Genomic DNA, 19,510 nt, shown 5'->3' on the forward strand with positions numbered 1-19,510 from the left:
ACATGAAGCCTGCTGGGTGACCTTGGGCTAGTCACAGTTCTCTCAGAACTCTCTCAGCTCCACTTACCTCACAAGGTGTGAGGAGAGAAAGGGAAGGTGATTGCAAGCCGGTTTGAGACTCCTTAAAGGAGAAAACTGGGATATAAAACCAACTCCTCCTCCTCCTCCTCCTTCTATTTGGATTCTATTTCATCTGAATGACCCCCCAAACTTTCTCCCTTTCTGCTTACGGTTCCAAGGACCATGATTGCACCTCTGAATGTATGATAATCCGGTAACGGATGGAAAGATTCTGATCGTTCCAAAGATTTCTATAGGCTTTGTTTGACATAGGTAGATCTCTCCTGCACTTATGTAGCTAAGCTACAGTATTATCGTGTAAAGGCAAATTTGTAGGATATCATGACACTTCAACATAGAAGACTTCCCCAAAAACATGATGAGCATCACTGTGTTGCAAAATTATTCTTAACCAGAAAGTAGATTATGCCAGAGTCTAACTTACTCAGTCTTCTTTTGTTTTTCCAGGTTGGAACAATAGTTTCACTGGGTAGAATGCCACCCCGCTCTACCACTCCACTGAGTAGACTTTATTTGTTTATTAAAATGTTTATACCTCACCTTTCTCCAATCCAAGGACCCTTCCTCCAATTTAAGTGGATCTTTTGTGGCAGGAAGAACCACAAATTGGGGGAAGGCCGCTTAAGCTGAAGAAAGGCTACTTGGAGAATGGCTGGATCCACCACACTAAAAAAAAATTCCCTGTGAGAAAACTTTCTAGCATTTACATTCCTAGATTACTTAACAGAAATGTGTTAACAACCACAATTATACAAACATTGTATATTCCATACACCTTTTAATATAATATAATATGATAACATATAAATATATTTATCACAAACTCTGATAATACTCTTGTAAATGCCTTCAAGAACTGGTCTTTCTACACTGATCTTTTCCAGTTGATCCATTTATTTATTTATTTATTTTAAGCACTGATATAATGCGGACAACCCATTCCTAAAGGGGGTGTAGATCCGTAGCAGCTGGGAACAGCGGAGTGGCGGCGCCTCCTCTGAGGCTTCCCAGCCACTACAGGAGGAAAAAAAGGGAATTTAAAAATAAAGACAAAAGGGGGGAAATTCCCCATTGAAAAAAGCAAGGCTGCACCTCCAAAAATGGTGGTGCAGCCCCACCACTGCTCTAGGGTCTGTTCCAGGTCAGAAAGGGCTGTGGAAGCTGCCTAAAGGCAGCTCCACCCCCGGGAATGCCTTCCCCATGCCGGCACAGCCGTTCTCTTCTGGGATTTAGTTCCCGGACTGACCATGCTGGTGGCTGGGGCCGGCGGAGCTCCGTTGCTCCTGGATGCCAGTGTGTTTGCCCCCACATCAGTGTGTTTGCCACTTTTTCCCATGATAAATTGGCACCCACACTGGCACGCGGTCATGCCAACTCCTATGGAGATTCACACACACACACCAGGATTGCAGCCCTAGTGAAGTTTTCATGCAAACGTAATAAATATTTTAAAATGATGATGAAGTATAAACCATCACAAACTAAAAACTCATACAAAGTTGTCAGTCGTCAAAAAAGCCTACAAATTGCCTGGGCTGCCAAAAGCCTTCTGGAATAGTCTTTATGATCCCTCAAAAAGGCCATTTCTCTGCTGCTTTTCATTGCCTCTTTGAAGTACCTTACAGTCTTTTTCATGGAGAGCTAGCATGGTGTAGTGGTTAACAGCAGTGGGCTCTAATCTGGAGAACTAGGTTGGATTCTCCACTTCTCCACGTGAAGCCTGCTGGATGACCTTGGGCCAATCCCATGCAGAGGCAAACCTCCTCTGTTAGTCTCTTGCCTTGAAAATCCTACAGGGTCACCATAAGTCAGCTATGACTTGATGGCACTTTAAACACACACAAACATAGTACTTCTCACATTCATCCTCCCAAGTCTTTGTGGTCTATTTTATAGATGTGAAACAGAATGTATAAAAGTCACTCAGTGAGACCATGGCCAATCATTGATTTTGAATACAGGTACCAACGGTTCATGCCTGTTACTTTGCTGAACTACATGAACTCTTTTCGAATATACCTCTCTTTCCTTTTGCAATCAATTTCTAAACCTTCATCTTGTTTGATTTTCTTTGCAGTAATTCTGTCTGAGCACACACCATTGTGTAATTTAGAGCTGTAAGTAGGATGACTATTCAAGAATGAACTATTGGACTGGATTCTCCCATGCATGAACAGAAGCCTTGTCTTTCCCCAAGCAGCCATCTGCTCTTCCTGAAAATCCTCTGCTGAGGTTTGAGGGACCTTCTTGAACAAAATGTCATGTGTCCAGGGGCTGCACTAATGACTGGGAATCAACCAAAATCCCCTCACTCTTGCAGTTATGGAGCAAGCTCAACACAGACTTTGGACTGTGTCTCAGATATGGTGGCTTCTTGGAGATAAAATTGTTGCTTAGGGCTGATTCACACATACTTAATTTCTCATTGCTTAATTATTGAATGACTTCCAGCTGAATGAGTGAATGCCTACATTGAAATTATGATGTCTGGAATATGGTCTCTTTTTCAGTGGTCTAATGCATGCTAGACATCATATGATGTTGCAGTCATTTTGTAGTGATTGCCATGTGACTTTGCTCTCTGAGAAAAGTTTTAATCCACAATTCATGACATTCAAAGGATTCAAAATAGAATTCAGGTTCATTACCTTGCTAATTTATTTATCTGATTGTGCTAATAAAGATAGTGTCATCCATCCTGCAGCCCGCTTCTGGTAGCATAAAAACCATTCCTTTTTTCTCTTTTCTTTTTTTGAAGTATTCTTTTTAAGTTGTGGTGTGCATTATAGTTGTTTTATAATTCAGGTAAAGCAGGAAATTGTATGTGCTCATAGTTGTTCAGGGATCATGTACCCGGTGCTACTGCTCACACCAGGATCCTTGTGTTAACAGAACACTAGTTGTAAATGCACTCCACTGACATGTTGTTGGATACACGCCAATGTTTGTTAGTAGTATATCCCATGCAAAAAAGAGAGCTGAAAACCACAATGTGCTTAGTATCACACATCATGCTCTTGTGTACCATTACAAGGCCAGTTTTGGCACGGCATTCTTATTTTAAAGCCAACAATTTAGAAGGGAGCAGCTGTCTCTGAAACCAAGTTTCATTCATACACAACGGTCCAACTCAGATTACGGCAGCTACAAAATGTTGGCTGCAACAGCGAAAGGACACTACGGCAATAGATTGACTGTTTTGCTTGGTGTGCATTTTTGAAGTGACTTTCCATAATGCAATTTTACATACAGATCCTTTGCTATAATAATCAGCATCTTTGAATGTTTAATTGCCACATTTTTAATAGTATATGATTCTCACATTCAGCATTGTGAAAAGAAACCGGTACAGAAATGCACCCATGTAGATTTGTTCTTGAATTGTTGGCAGGTTGGCCCACACATTATCTGGAACTTATGCTCGGTTTAAATGTGGTGCTTGGGAGGCAAAAGTACTCCCTGCTGCAACCTTGCATTTGCAGAGCATCTTGCTGAAAGCAGCCATGTTCCAACAGCCGCTGGTTGCTCAGCATGGTGCGGTGCCCAAAGTGAGCTTTCCCATGGAAGATTGAGGTGATCTGACCTCTTGAATAATCAAGCAAGTTCAAACAAGGTATGTTCTCCTGGTGAGCTGTTCACTGCAAAGTTCTCGGCATGCCTAGGTTAAACTCATGGGCCACTGATGTAAAGCAGCTGTGCATGCTTAGTTTTTCCACCACACACTGGTAGCCTAGTTGTGTGGTGCACTGGTGTTCCAACTAAGTATACGTAGCTGTTTTGCACAGGTAAAAAACCAGATTAAACAAGATGCTATGCTAATACAAAGGCCCACAAGAAAGTGGCTTCTGCCTTGCCAGCATCATATTTAAGTCAAGTCTTTTCCTTCAGTAAAAGAGCCATTTCAGTTTGATTACTTCAGGTTACTTCAGCTGGAGGAAAGTTTCAGAGCCAGTGGGGTGTAGTGGTTAAGAGTGGTGGTTAGTAGGGATGGACTCTAATCTGGAGAACTGGGTTTGATTCCCCACTCCTCCACATGAGTGGCAGATGCTAATCCGGTGAACCAGGTTGGTTTCCCCACTCCTACTCATGAAGCCAGCTGGGTGACCTTGGGCTAGTCACCGTTCCCTCTGAACTCTCTCAGCCTCACCTACCTCACAAGGTGCCTGTTGTGGGGAGAGGAGAGAAGGTGATTGTAAGCCGTTTTGATTCTTCCTTAAGTGTTAGAGAAAGTCAGCATATAAAAACCCAACTCTTCTTCTTGCTGAGCAGAGTGACAGGATACAGGATGTTTATGTTGCTTTCACAGTTCAAAAATAATGAAAATCCTGTAAACTACTTTTTTAAAAAAAATGGCAAGTAAATTAGCATAGCATGCAAACAAATGTACATTTATGCACTATGCACTTCAAGCCTGGTTTTAAGACCCGCTTGCTCCAGAGGGCTTTCTAGTTAGGCTAAGGGCTGCTATGGGGCTTTATTTTATATAATGGAACTGCAGAGAAAAAATGGCTCCTCCCTTAGAAATTATGAATTGTTTTAAGAGCTATCATTTTAAAGTTGCATTGTGAACCATCTTAGAGACTAGCTTTGGCTTTATGCTGTATTTCTGTTTGCTTACTACGGGATGGTTTAGAGGGCAACCACAAAATGACTTAAAAATGTTAATGTTTTCCCTTCCATACCCATTTACATGGATAGACACACACTTAGCTATCAGCCCCTTCCAGAAAGGTTAGCAGCGCTACCTTCTCTCACGCCCCGGTCAATTCCTTACTCCTCTCTCCGTGTAAAACAATAGACTATCACAAAAGTATGATTTACACCTTTCCAAGGCAACAAGTACAAATCTCTCCTTACATGTTGAAAGCATTCCTTATTGATTTCTGGTTTTCTCTTTATGAAATTCTGTTTCCTTCCTTTTAGGTAATCATGATGGTACATCAGCTAAAGATATAAATCCATTTGGCTGTAATTAGATGATCTCATTAGGCATCTCACTCTAGGATAGGAAATCAGTGATTAAATTTCCATTCAGCATCTTTCTTCATCAGTCACAAAACAAGCCTGGTGATTATCCCATAGTAATTGTGAAGAGCATGCCTTCATTATTATGCCACTAATTGTTTTCAGTTGAGGAGTTTGGGGAATTTCAGTTTATGTAGATAGTTCAGCTAACTCTTTGAGATATTTCACAGTGGGTAGCCGTCTTAGTCTGTCTGCAGTAGTAGAAAAGAGCAAGAGTCCAGTAGCACCTTAAAGACTAACAAAAATATTGTATGGCAGGGTATGAGCTTTCGTGAGCCACAGCTCACTTCTTCAGATACAGCTAGAATGTGAATCCATCTGTCTTTAAGTAGAGGAGAGTGAATTTAGACAAGCATTAGTATGTAAATGTTAACAGTATGTAAATGTGAATAGCAGGCGTGATGGGATTAGGTATGGTATGCAGAAGAGTCTGTGATGTCCAGGGGAGAGATGGGTGTGGAGAAATCAGCATTGGTAATGAGCCATGAATGCAAGGTCTTTATTCAGCCCAAGTAAATGCATTGTCTTTAGTTTGCATATCAACTGTAATTCAGCAGTTTCTCTTTCCAATCTCCCTTTGAAATTCCTTTGTAAGAGAACTGCTACTCTTAAATCTGCAACAGAATGTTCTGGAAGGTTGAAATGATCTCCCAGTGGTTTTTGAATATTGTGGTTTCTGATGTCAGACTTATGTCCATTTAATCTTTGTCTAAGAGACTGACCTGTTTGTCCAATGTAGATTGTGGAAGGGCATTGCTGGCATAAATCACATTAGAAGAAGGAGTATGAACCTGAGATAGTATGGCTGATATTGGTGGGTCCAGAGATGATGTTCCTAGAATCTATATGAGGGCAAAGTTGGCACCTTGGTTTGTTGCAGGCCTTGGTGCCAGAGTCCATGTTCCTGTTAAGTAGTTTATCATCATGGGTGAGAAGTTGTTTTAGGTTAGCCAGCTGTCTGTAAGCAAGAAAGGGACCCCCCCAGTGCTTCAGCGAGGGATCTACAACCAATGCTGGATTGTGACACTTCCCTCGTTGAAGCACTGGGGGGGTACTTCATGGTACTCACACTTGACCCTTCTTTGCATTCTGATAGTATGTGGATTGGCTCTCTTGCTTCCTTCTGCTGGGACCTTCCAGAGGTGCATTTGTGATCTGCATTGGTTAAGAATTGAATGGGCCCTTCAGCCAGTTCATTGAAACAGGATAATTAGGACGTCCAGTCTTCCCTGCAGACCTGTGATTCCAGAACCGGTGGAGAGTAATGACAATTCTCTTAGATTGTTATGAAAGCCACTCTGATTCACATCTGGGTTTCACAGATCCTGATTCAGCACCCTAATCACTACTTCACAGCAGCTCAAAGAAAATAGAATAATTTCATGCTGGATCACTGGTGGCTAGCCCCCTCCCCCTCCCCCTCCAACAACCAAGCAAAGCAATCTGGCCCAACCTTTATACTTCCCTTCTGCTGTGTGCCAAGCAAGGCACTAGGGCTCTGGCTAAAACATAGATGATCTGGATGCAGGGCTTAAGCGGCAAGTAGTTGGCCCATGGATGCAAGTCAGCAACTTATTGAGCTCCAGAGGTGTGTGGATTAAGCCTCACATCCTGGGAGAAGTCAGTTAAAGGGATACCATGATTTTAATTTGTACAATCTAGCAATAGTGGCATGGCTCACTGTGCATCTATTCCCCCCTCTGAGTATGCTGTGGTGGGTAAAGGAATGGTGAGACCAGGGGGGCATCTAGAGAGGAATCACTAGGGCACGTGGAATGGTGGTGGGTAAAGTCTCTAGAAGAGATCCTTCTGTGCAGGAATATGAAGAAGTTTGTTTTGTAGTAACCATTAAATGAGTCACGGATTGTTCATAGCTATGGTGCTTGTCGGGCCCCATAGAAACTTCAGGCCACTCCTATTTCCCGAACCATGACATTTCAAAGGGGCCCTTGTAGTCTTTCAATTCAGGACACAGAAGATACTCATTGATTTGCCATGTTTTATACTGGGTTAGATCTGTGATTTGAGGTTGGGTGGGGCTGATACATGCACTACTAAGCTACAGGTTTGTCAACTGAAAAATAAAGATATCAGAGAGAATGAAAATAAAGGAGCTCCTATAACCACCACCTGAACGTAGTGTTGCTAAGCAACTTGCAGGTTGTATTCTCCAACTATCTGCTAGTTGACTTTGAGGTGGATGGCGAAGGGCATCCAGAGGTTGTCTGCTAATGAGTGTAGCTTTCTTCTTCAATATAGCTGCAGGCCTGGGGCTGAGGCATGACTGAGTCAGGCCCCTGGGTGGATGAAGAAAGCAATAAGCAGAAGTCTTCTTAAACTGCAATCCGGGCGATAATAACATTCATTCAAGTTACTGATTTCATCAGATTCCCTTGGGGACAGGATTATAACTTCATTCTCTAATGAAATGGCACCACCAGTTTACTGAATGTATACCTGTGAGCATTGTATGATCCCACAATCCCAGAATCAGATAAATTACATATTGGTGCATTATGATAATACAAAAGGGAATATTCTTGTTGATTAGGAGCATGCATAACCTGTTCCTTTATTTCCTTCGTACATACCGGCGTTACCTCATTGGGACATTTGTTCATAACAATATGTATGCAGTTTTCACTAACAAATCATGAATGCTTATAAGGGTCCATCTACACATTGCTGGGAACATCTGTTTGTTGGAGAACAACACAAGGACTTTGTATTCCATCTGCAATGGGAGTTGTGTGCCTCCCAGATGCACATCATTTCTTTTCTGTTTGCAACCACAGAGTGTAGGGAGAGGCAGCTTTAGCCGTGCCCCCTACCTCTGATTTTCCATCCTCAAACTGCCCCATGGGGCTGCTATTGGGCTTCGTAGTATAGCCACATAAGAAATGAGACTTTTACAATGGAACTGGTAGTGGCTCCATGGGGTAGTTTGGGGTCACAAAAACAGCATGTATTGGTGGGGGGAGAGGCTAAAGCTGGGGAGGGACTGTGGTTCAGTGGTAGAGCATCTATTTGACATGCACAAGGTCCCAGGTTCAATTTCCGGCATCTCCAGTTAAAGGGACTAGGCAAGTAGGTGATGTGAAAGCCTTCTACCTGAGACCCTGGAGAGCCGCTGCTGGTCTGAGTAGACAATACTGACTTTGATGGACCAAGGGTTTGATTCAGTATAAGGCAGCTTCATGTGTGTTCATGTGTTTTGTATGTGGACCATGGATGCAAACAGAAAAGACCAGCGTGCATCTGGGAGGCACAAGCTCTCATTGTGTGTATGATACAAAGTCCTTGTGTTGTTGTTTCCCAACAGACAAGGGGATTTTGTCATGTGAAAGTGGAGGCTCAGATATACATCCCTACTAAAAATTGGTGCATTTATTTTATTAGATTTTAAGCATACTACTATAATACTACTATAGGTAAAAGTAAAGGTAGTCTCCTTGTGTAAGCACTGGGTCGTTCCTGACCCAAGGGGTAACGTCATATCCCGACTATGTTGATGGGGTGGTTTGCCATTGCCTTCCTCAGTCAAAACAAAACAAACAAACAAAGAAACAAACACTTCATTACGGCCTTACCAGAAAAATACATATGGTTAGTTCAATGGGCAAATATACTCATATACATACTATATGATGTTACAACATAATCCTTTCTGGGAACTCAGTCTTAAATAGTCTGAATACATAATTACATAACCGATGGACGACCTTCCCCAGTCGTCTACACTTCACCCCCAGCAAGTTGGGTACTCATTTTACCGACCTCAGAAGGATGGAAGGCTGAGTCAACCTTGAGCCGGCTACCTGAAACCTACTTCCATCAGGATCAAACTCAGGTTGTGAGCAGAACTTTTGACTGCAATGCTGAAGCTTACCACTCTGCGCCATAGGGCTTTTATAGTACTACTATAGTAAATAGCAAATTGTGCATCATGTTATCCATTCAAAAGCTGGTGCATCTGTCTGAGGAAGATGATGTACTAAATGATTACTGAATGATTACTGTGTACAATATAGGGTTTCCTGTAGGGTTGCCAGGTGGGTGGTTTGGCCAGGCAATTGCCTGCCAATCCACCCAGCCGCTCCAGAGCAGCGATCGTGTGCGTGTGCAGCCACACGCAAGCGATGACTTCACTTCCGGTTTTACATCCAGAATCACCGTATCGCTGCGGCTGCTTTAGTACTCAAACCCAAAAAAATAGGGGGGGGGGTTGAGTATTAAAATCAGCCATGGCGATGCAGCACTTCCAGAAGTAAAACCAGAAGTGACATCATCTCGTGCACATGGCTGCCCAACCCTGCCTCCTAAAGCCTCCTGCCAAACAAGGGGTGGGTGGGGACCTGGCAACCCTAGTTTCCTGGGTTCTGGTCTGTGTGTACTGAAGCTGCCACTATGTCTGTTGTCCCTTTCAGACAAAAAGATAGTTGCGCATGTCAGGGGGATCGCACGTAGTCCATTCTCCCCATACATTTAATTAAACATAATAACTGCAAAAGGACAGAGTGGCTTTAGAGATTCTGTGGGAGGCTGGTGAGTGTCAGGGTTAATGCTACAGTTCCTGCATGTGGAGCAAAAAGTCATGGGATTGGATTCTATAAACTGCAAGTGTATCAGCAGTCTTGCATATGAATCTTTCCTGCCTTCTGCTTCCCCTGTCAACTTCCTGAGAATGCCAAAAGAAGGGGGGGGTGGAGAATTTAAAAACACACACCCTTTGTTTCTCTTTTGCTGACAGTTTCCACTGGCTCATGGAGATCTATTAGCAAAAGAGAGCTGGGGAGGATTTTGTCCAATTCTCGGTTCTTACTGTAGCCCCTGTGACATTTTTCTCACGGATCCCTAGCATGAGCTCGGTGTGGCGTGGGAAGGGATAAGAAGGAATGCTCCAGCTTGTGGGTCTGCTCTCAGTTATTGTAGGATCCAACACATGAATGACTGCTGCATCACAGTTGTACTTGATTTGGTTCTAAAAGGTTCTCTCACAGCTCAAGTGAGAAATCTCTCAGATGTGTAATGGCTGCCTTTTGTATCCAACTTGGTGGACAGAATATCTTCAGCCAGCCTTCTGAATTACTAATTGACAGTAATTTGGTCAGTCTAAGAGATTCCCTTTTACCCTAACGATGGGCTTTTCTACTGAGATTTTTTGAATGAGAACTACATAAAACGAATATCTTGAATGAACCTCATAAACTGTGCAATTAGTGTAACAAACAAGTACAACACAGTTAATATGTACCAATAGGATCTTTTTGCTGTTTACAATGTAATAAAATAGCAGGCATGGTAACTGGATATCAGTGCTGTACTCTGGCTGGTTTGAGTTATTTTCATTTATAGGAGGCTCACAAAGCTGGAGCATTATACATTTCCAAAGCCCAGCTTTGGATGCATATATGGCACTTCTGAAAATACTTCCTCAGGGATTTTTTTTTTTTTTAATAGATTACTAGTTACTGACCGGAATTTTGTCAATTTAAGGCAATTTTTGCATAACACTGTGGTTCAAACATCCGTCAACTGTGTGAGGCTAGGTGGGACATAGTTTTCCTATAGCTATTTTGGCAACTGGACTGGCCAAATCACCCTGGAGATTTAATTTGATTTGTCCTATGTAGCATGGAAGGCCCCCAATCTGGGGATATAGTGCTATCTGGAGAACTGGGTTCGATTCCCCACTCCTCTATATGAAGCCTGCTGGGTGACCTTGGGCTAGTCACAGTTCTCTCAGAACTCTCTCAGTCCCTCCTACCTCACAAGTTGCCTGTTGGGGGGGGGAAGGGAAGGTGATTGTAAGCCCCTTTGAGACTCCTTTCGGCAGAGAAAAGCATGGTATAAAAACAAACTCTTCTATTTGTTTCCATATGTTTGTGTTGGCGCTGGATGGTAGCAAAAAATAACTTCCATGAACTCATCCATTCATAGAACATTTAGAACCAAGATAAAAGATATATAAGGATTTGGATATTATTCCCACCCCAAATCTCACAAAAGTCCCTCTGCATTTCCCCTAAGAACAGTTTAAATAACCCACCTTTCCCCAAATGTTTCAAACTTGTTACATTATCCTTCTGCACTTCACCCTGTTTATATATATTAAAAATCACAATTGGCTGATGCTGTAACATCACGAGAAGGTAGATTTATCATGCCTCAGCGTAGAACTAAATATATCATAGCAAGTGATACTGAATGAACCATCCCAAGTGAAATGCTGACCCAAAAGAAGAGTTGAGAAAAGATGATGTTTTCTACAGAACTAAAAGAAAATTCCCTAATTTCAATTCTGGGAGTAATCGGCTTTCATTTCCCCATCCCCCACCGCTGCGCGCAAGAGTCATCAAAGTTGCAGCGGAAAAGGCCAACCAAATAATCTTGTAAAACCCATTGTGAATTCAAGGCTGCTCTGACAGAAAACTCTCCAGCGTTTGTCCAGTCTACTTGTAAATGATTCAGGCACTGAGTAATAAGCGAAAGTCCAGTTTTTTAGATTCCCTCCTGTCCCTAGAATGAGGCGCTTTAGCCCCGTACAATGATAGTGAGTCATTGTGCTGGCTCCACTAAATCAGCATTTATTTGGCAACAGTTGTTGTCAGTGACCCACGGCTGCAGTTACTAGCACAGCAGAGGAAGTCAAACAGCATATTGTTCTTGTCTGCTGCATGGAGTGGTTGCTTTGAAACATGACCCTGCAAGCTGCAAGGTTCTGGGGAGTAAAGAAGCATCTGTTTTCTAGGAAAGGAAGCAGCTGAAGGACTGGGCAAGGTACACCTCTGAGATGCTGCGGTATGAAGCAGGCCTTTAGCCTGTGGGTTATTGCAAAAGAGCCTTCCAACTCAGGAGTTTGCTTTTGCTGAGCTGCAATCTGGTACTGAACCAATATTCAAAACGACAGGCTGGGTTTTCAAATAAGATTTTCACTTTGGTTTTAGTTTCGTTTGGAACTTGGTGAGCTCTTAAGTCAAGTGTTTGGAAATGTCTTCTTTCCTTTATTGTATGTTTGGGATCAGGTGAGCGTTATGAAGTGCCTCATGGTTATATTCTGGGTTTAAAATGTATAGACGTTTAACTTTTGCTAGGGAAAGCGAAGGCACTCTCTCCACGTGGTGCCTATCACAATACCATGGTCTGGCTGGATTTTTGGCTTGGCTGGATAATTTGGGGCAACAATACATCCAAGCAAACTTTCTGCCAGCCCCCAAACCTATGCAGTACACGCCATATACATTCTTTGAGCATGTAGATGTAAGTAAGATGATGAGGAAGTAGCAGTCTTTCCTGCAGTCATGATGCTGAGGAGGGTTGTTGTTTTTTTTAATCACCCAAAGGAAGGTATTTAGTAAGAAAAACATCTTTCTCTTAAATGTCAAAATATGTTTATTTTGCACCAAATAATAGTGGCGTTTTTCTGTATCATTGCCTCCCATCTGTTTTCTACCATGATTTCCTATTTAGCTTCCCTTGATGTGCCCTGGAACTCAACTTATCTTTAGTTAGTCTTGTGTTTTTAACCTGTTTTTTCTCCAAGGTGCTCAGGGCAGTGTATGTTGTCAAATCAACCCTGCAGAGTAAGGTAGGCTGAAAGAGAGTGACTGACCCAAGACTACTTAGAATTTGAATCCAAACCTCTCCAGTCAAAGCAAGCTTTCTGACCACCAGACCATACTGCCACATTCTCACAAACCATACCTCCTTCCCTGAAAAAAAGGCACTGCCTTGGGTTTGCAGATACGAGAATTTTTATTTTTGAGGAAGATGCAAGTAAAAACTTACTGATACCTTTTATTAGACAAATAAAGGTAGTGTGCAAGTAGGTATCATATAATAATCATATAATAATATTAATATAATTAATCATATAACATATAATATAAACATAATTAATCATATTAATTAAATGTAATATAATTATATTATAATATAATTTGGAGCATACAAAAGTTCGTGAGTTTGAGCATTTCATCATGTCAATTTTTAATCAATAAAACTGCTTTGTAGCATGTATTCATCCTCACAGTGTGCATGGATTGTCCATTAAATGTTTGAGAATGTGTGATAAACCAAAGAGCCTTTGCAGGTTATAAAATGATTTGCTTGTCCAGCTGTGGATTTTTTGCTTTATGTGTAAGGAAGGTGAGAAGTAAGCAGTAAATCAGCTGCCAATCAGATGTTAAACTACTGCTAGAATTTAGAGAATGAAAGTGGTCTGTGGGGTTATGTGCATCCTTTCTCCGGTTTCTTGTGTGTAAATTCTCTGTACTCATTTCTGTACACATTTTGGTGTTATGGGTGACCACTGCCAACTGGGGTTAAATGAAATCATATCCCTAGACTCATTCTGAGAATATATAACCATAGTTCTCACAATGAATTTATGAGTGGTCTCATTTTCATTTTAACTAGGCTTACAGTGCAATCCTAAGGTGGGGGCAAGTGGACTTAGGAGGAGGCATGACCCTGGTGCTGCCATAAATGCCACTTGTGCCATCGAAATGGGCACTTACGCCGGCACTGGGCCACTTACACCACTGCCAGGGAGTGGGACAGCAGTGCCACACATGGGCACTGCTGCAGCCGCAGCACACCTCCGGTGCAGGAGCTTGCACCAACACCAAAGGGGGCATTCCTGTGGGCGGGGCTGACATTAGTCAGCTCCCTGAACCCTTTCACCCCAGGAATGCCCCCTTTTGCTGATGTGAACTTACACCAGAAAAAAATGGTGGCGCAGCCTGTGGAACTGCGTACAGCAGTTTCATGGGCCTTTGGGGAATTTTCTTGGTTGAGTTGCTGGCCGTGGTGCAGCAAACTTCTCAGGAGGTGCCGAGGCTGCTGTCCCTGGCCACACCACAACCCCCCCCCCCCCCGGTTAGGATTGTGCTGCTGGTTTTGTTACATACGGTTTCAAATGCAAGTAGGAAATGTTAGGGAAATTCACATAAGAGAGGAGAAGATGCTGTACTCCCTTGGTCTGTTATCAATCCTGAAGTCTTGGTTCACTAGGCTCTTGCACCAGTTCTTAAGAGACGTTGGCTTTGTGAGAGGAGACTAAGAAATGCAGGGTCAGACCGGACAGGAACCTGTTTGCGAGTGAGAACTCTTCCCTGTACGAGAGAGCATCCCACATAACACTTTCTTTCCAGTGTTATCTCTCAGATCAGTGGATCTTTTATTGCACTTGGCACACACTGGCTTTTGGCAATTTCCTGGCACATACTTCTCTATTGTGGCAGTGCATGGAAGTCATACTGTGAAAAACATGCATGATTGCTTTTTCCTTTGATTCGTCTTTCTTTTTTCCTCCTCATACTACCTGCTTGGAGACTCTTTACAAAACGATAAGAAGTAATCAGTAAGGATAACAAAAATGTGCTCTCCCTTGGAATGTGCTTTGTAATATTTACTGTGTTTTATAATGTCTACAATGAAAGAGTATATCATACATAGAAACAATTAAACTGTTATCTCCCTGGCTCCATGGGGGACCTCTGAGGGCACAATCCCAATCCTTGGCTATCAGTCAAGTAAATTCCCAAGTCCCTTTCCCAATAAAAGTGCTGAGACTTACCTGATCACAGGCCTCAACAGAGAGGCTTTTACTTCATAGCACTTTCCCTGTAAAAATTTCTGTAACCATGGATGGGGGTGGAGGGGCTGCCCGTTTGCTTGGCATTCTCTGTACCCAGGTCCAGCCCAAGAGCTTTCTGTGCCCTAGGCCGGCCAACCTGAGCCCCATCCCACTGGCCAGCCCAGGTCTGCCCTGAGCCACTGACTGGCCAGGCAGCTGGAGGCTCACTTGCTTGCAGATGCAGCAGGTAATTTTTTAGAGTAAAATCATTGAGATCTGGGGTTTTCTTAGCACTTTGCCCATCACTTCCAGGTAATGAAGCAATCCCCTCCACACACACTTTCTCCTGCTTCATCGGTGGGTAAGTGAGCTCTGACCCAGCCAGCTAACCAGCTGAGGCTGTGGGTGGACCCAGTGGGTAGGCAGCCCCACCTGCATTTCATGGGTGCATCTCAATGATGTCCTCCCCAAGACCACTGTGGCAAGAGAGAGACATCCAAATATTCTTTCTTGGGCAGTCCTGCTGGCTCTCCAGCCACTCCTTGACTACTTCTTGAGCCTTTTGTCTCCTTTATATATGGATTCTTGGTTGAGGATCAGGTGACTATTGATTATGTCACTGCCAGTATCACATGGTCCTCTTCCAGTTGTCTTGGTTGTGGCCTTGGTGAGGCCCGGCAAGTAGCACCCCACAGTGAATTGGCCTCTGGGTGAAGTCTTAGATCACTGCAAATGTGGTTTCCTACCACCACTCATCCACTGTTCAAAATGATAAGGAGAAAATTTGTACAAATTATACCTGAATCCTTTTTTTTCTTATTGGTGGTTGTTATATTGCAAACTATCAGAAGTCCCAGAAGCATAGTTGAAGTGATAGTTTGCTAGAGAGGATGATTTTAAGAACAAAATGTTTTATTTATTTTATTTAAAACTCTCATTAGCTGCCATTCTGCCTTTCAGGAACTCAAGACAGCTTGCAATGTAAATGATAACAAAACACAAATGCATGCAGGTCAAGGCCAGCATGGTCGTTCTGGGGATCATCGCATTAGTATGATCTGGGATCTTTTTCACCTCTTTAGAGGTGGCAATGATCATCATGTGGTTAAAAGTCAAGCTTGGATCTGCTCTTAATAATAATTCTTTTTAAAAAACAGAGAAAAAGAACAAGAAGGGGGAAAACTCAAAATCCGGCAACTAAACAGATTTATTTAAAGAAAAAGGGGGGAAAGTATGCATAAATTAGGGATACAAACTACCGGTATACCAACAGTGGTGGCAGATCTACACGTTTCTATAAAACATTTCCAAATATCTAAAAATAAGTCATTTCACAATAATCATCTGTATGCCATGTATTCAAATATTCTAAGGTCCTCAATTCACTGATTTACCAGAGATAAGCTTTTATCGTTTCAATGTTGTAATACAAGTCTTTTAGCTGTAGTAAGGGCAGGAAGAGTCCATTTTCATTGACCGTTCGTTTGCCTCCAAGAGGCAGGCAGATAGTTTAAAAGTACATAAGGATCCTCAAAAATCAATTAACATTCTAATACAACATTGATATGAGTAATCACTTCTTCCCAGAAAAACCAGTTGACTGGATACACCCAAAGGGATGCATCCTGTGAGTTACAACACCAACAGTGAGACACTTTGCTCAGTTGTTTGCTAAAGAATGTTAGAAATAAAATCTAAGGATTCTGGGGATCAGTAGGGAAGTTGATCAGGCTTTCATCTTGAAACCCCAACAATTTAGCACAGGGGCCTTCTTATTGAGCTTCAGGTTCTCCAAGAGAGAAATAAGCCATAGTCTCAGAGTTCAAAAAGCAAAGCTGCAGCTTTCATTGAATGCAATCCATTGCAAATCAATTCACTATGATATACTCATGTGCTCTAGGCCTTGCCAATTTAGAAATAAAATAGGAGAAATCTAGCAAAGGAGATTTCTGCCCTGCTTCTGGCGACCCTGATCTTTATACCCCTTTTCCAGGTACATCATTGCTCCATGGGGCAGTCATGGGGGTCATGTGACTTGTCCTCATGGGGTGATATAATCTCCCATTTTATGGCCTGTTTTCCGCATCTTCTTCTGCCCTGGCAGGAGGTCCATACCTGGGCTTAGCCCCCTTAACCAGTTTGTAGATGCCAATTTCTCTTCTCACTTTTCTAGTGGTGGTCACCCATTGTTAAACCTTATGTCACCTATCTAGGTCCTTTTTTCCAGCAGACTTTCCCCTGGGCAAGGTGATTAATTAATGTATCAGTTAAAAATTTGCTAACACAACAGTAATTCCTTCTGATGCATCTTTCTCAGTCATAGTTTAGCTTGAGCCCTATTTCTTGTGGTATAGCCTTCCCTCAAGAATAGTAAGCTTTTGCAATTTGCTTCAAGAGAGAGAAATGCATAATTTATCGGCTAAAAGTCTTAAATCTAAGTCCTGATAAAGCAAAAGGGCCACCTAGATAGATTTCCTGTCCATCAAGAGCTGCTGTGGTGTCCAGTATATCCAAAACATATTTTTGATGAATAAGTCACAACATAAGATCTATGAAAACAGCATGTATCAACTTTTAAGGCCACATACCATTGCTTTGGCAAAATAAGGCAATCTAGCTGCTTATTCTATTTATTCCTGAGACTCTAATATCATGTTTATTATTAACATCAAATATTTATAGACAAATATTGTAGATTTCATTTTCTGCATTGATTCAATTAGATTTGCCAGGAGCAAAGGGGACTCTGAGACACTTAATACCGCAGGGCCATATTTAGATGCCAACACATGTTGCAGTTGTAAATACTGCCATTCAACAGAATTTGAAAAGTCGTAGCTAGACCTCAGCTGAGAAAATGACAAAAAATCATCACCATAGTCTATCAGTTGGTCCAATGTAAAAATCCCCCTATTGGTCCAAGCCTTCCATAAAAAAAGATTTCTTCTCAATTTTTAGGTCTGAATTTACTCATGCTGAATTCAGCATATGAAAATGGATCAAATTGATATTGTCATGACATTATGCATTATTATTTTCTAGCTGTAGAAATTGCAGGACTGGGATCCACTCTAACAAAAGTAGACCCTAATGCATTCTACTTAGAGGGGGGCACCAGAAAAGAAGCCTCTGAAAGAGCCCAAGATGGATAGTCCAACTGCAAGGAGCAATCAGAATAATTTGTACAAGTTAGCGAACATGCTCGACGATATAAACTAAAATCAGGGAAACCAAATCCTCCTTCATTGAATGGAAGCTGCATCCTCTTTAAAGAAATCCAAGGCTAAGGTGATCAGTCACACAGTGATGCATCTTCAAAATATTCAGAAAGATTACCATTAACTAGATCCTTATCGTTATGAATTTGGAGTAGGTTATGGGATATAAGGGGCCCTGGTTGATGGTTTGTTCTGAGACAGCAAATTCTCATGGCGGAGTACTCACTTTTAATACTGATTTTTTAAAAGCGTTGATAATTTTGAATAGATCGACAACAACATGAGCAAGCAGGACATATTTAGCCCCCCACCCAAAAAAAAAGTTTTCTATGGAGTGTGAGCTAAAGCCTTCATTTTTCTCAACGTATCTTTATGCCTTCTGTACGATGTTTGAATTGATTAAGTACAACACCTCCTGGTTTAGGGACATTATTTGCTGTGTTTCAGTTAAAATGAGATATCTTTGTCTGTTTTGCAGGGTTTGTTTCAAGTAGGTGGAATGCAGTGCCATGAGAAAATCTGTCATCCATGACAAGGTGGGATTATCATGATCGAATACTCCATTTTGATTTTAACCAGTGGCCAAGAGCATTGCATGGTCAACAGCACAGACTGGACTTTTAAAGAAAGTATAACAGGTAAGACCCTTGATATCTTTTGGCTTCCTGGTACCTTTATAAGATCTTTTGCTATTGAACCCATTACATAGTGCTTTACAGCTTTTCCTCCTTATTGGATGCAGCAGATGGCTTGACATAATGTTTGGGTTTTACTGTGAAATCTCAGGCAAGCACGTGTAGTTTAATGGATCCTTTTATTCTTGAGATGCACAAAGGTTAAAAAGAAAACACATCTATGAGGTATAATAAAATTAATTACATAACTCTGTATGACAAATCGGAACACAGACTGTTCAGACATTATATTTACTGTCTCACTCAGACAAATGACAAGGTAAATACTCATTTAGCCATAAAAAAAACCGTATTAGATTTGCCAGGATAGAATAGTTGCAAAAACAATAATATCTCTGTTCTTTTTATATCCCTCTCAAACATCATTTGTACAAACAGATGTGATGAGTGAATTTCAATTTCAGATCCCTAGTTACCTGATAACATTTTTTCTTTTTGTAACAATGAAGCACACCAGTTTCACATGCCTTCTTCCTGTCCCTTCTTTGAAATTCTCGTTCCATTCGCCCTCATTTTTCTTTCCTTAAATATTAAAAGATTCTCTAGGAGAAGTCATGCGATCATTTCCAAATAAGTTTTGTTAGTGTCATGTGGTAGTCACAACTCTAGGACTTGTTCTAGATTGTGACAATGGAAAAAAAACACCATTTCAAAAAACTCTTTAGAAAAACTAGAATTTTGTGATTTAAAGACTTAGTGTAAGCCCCCTTACACTAGACCACTCCTCCCATTAAGGGGTACCACAAAGGTATGGGGGCCAAAGACTGTCATAAGACACTGCTCCCCACAAAATGGATGCCTCTCAGAGAGTTTTGGGATGCCTCTCAGAGAGTTTTGGGATCCATCTTGTGTGTCAATCCTGGGTAGGAAGGCAGTTGGCAGCTGAACTTTTCCTCTAGCCCTAAATTGTG

At 41.8% G+C, this 19,510-nt stretch overlaps 1 protein-coding gene across 1 annotated transcript in view; it reads left to right on the forward strand.

Moving 5' to 3' along the window:
- The window catches only part of LINGO2 (leucine rich repeat and Ig domain containing 2), a 418,971-nt gene that overhangs the window by 198,470 nt on the left and 200,991 nt on the right, over nt 1–19,510 (forward strand). Inside the window, exon 3 of the mRNA XM_056848514.1 lies at nt 18,383–18,542. The gene's annotated coding sequence lies outside the window, so the exon portion shown is untranslated. The remainder of the gene's footprint in view (nt 1–18,382; nt 18,543–19,510) is intronic.

Source organism: Euleptes europaea, chromosome 4 (genome assembly GCF_029931775.1).
Source record: "Euleptes europaea isolate rEulEur1 chromosome 4, rEulEur1.hap1, whole genome shotgun sequence".
NCBI lineage: Eukaryota > Metazoa > Chordata > Lepidosauria > Squamata > Sphaerodactylidae > Euleptes > Euleptes europaea.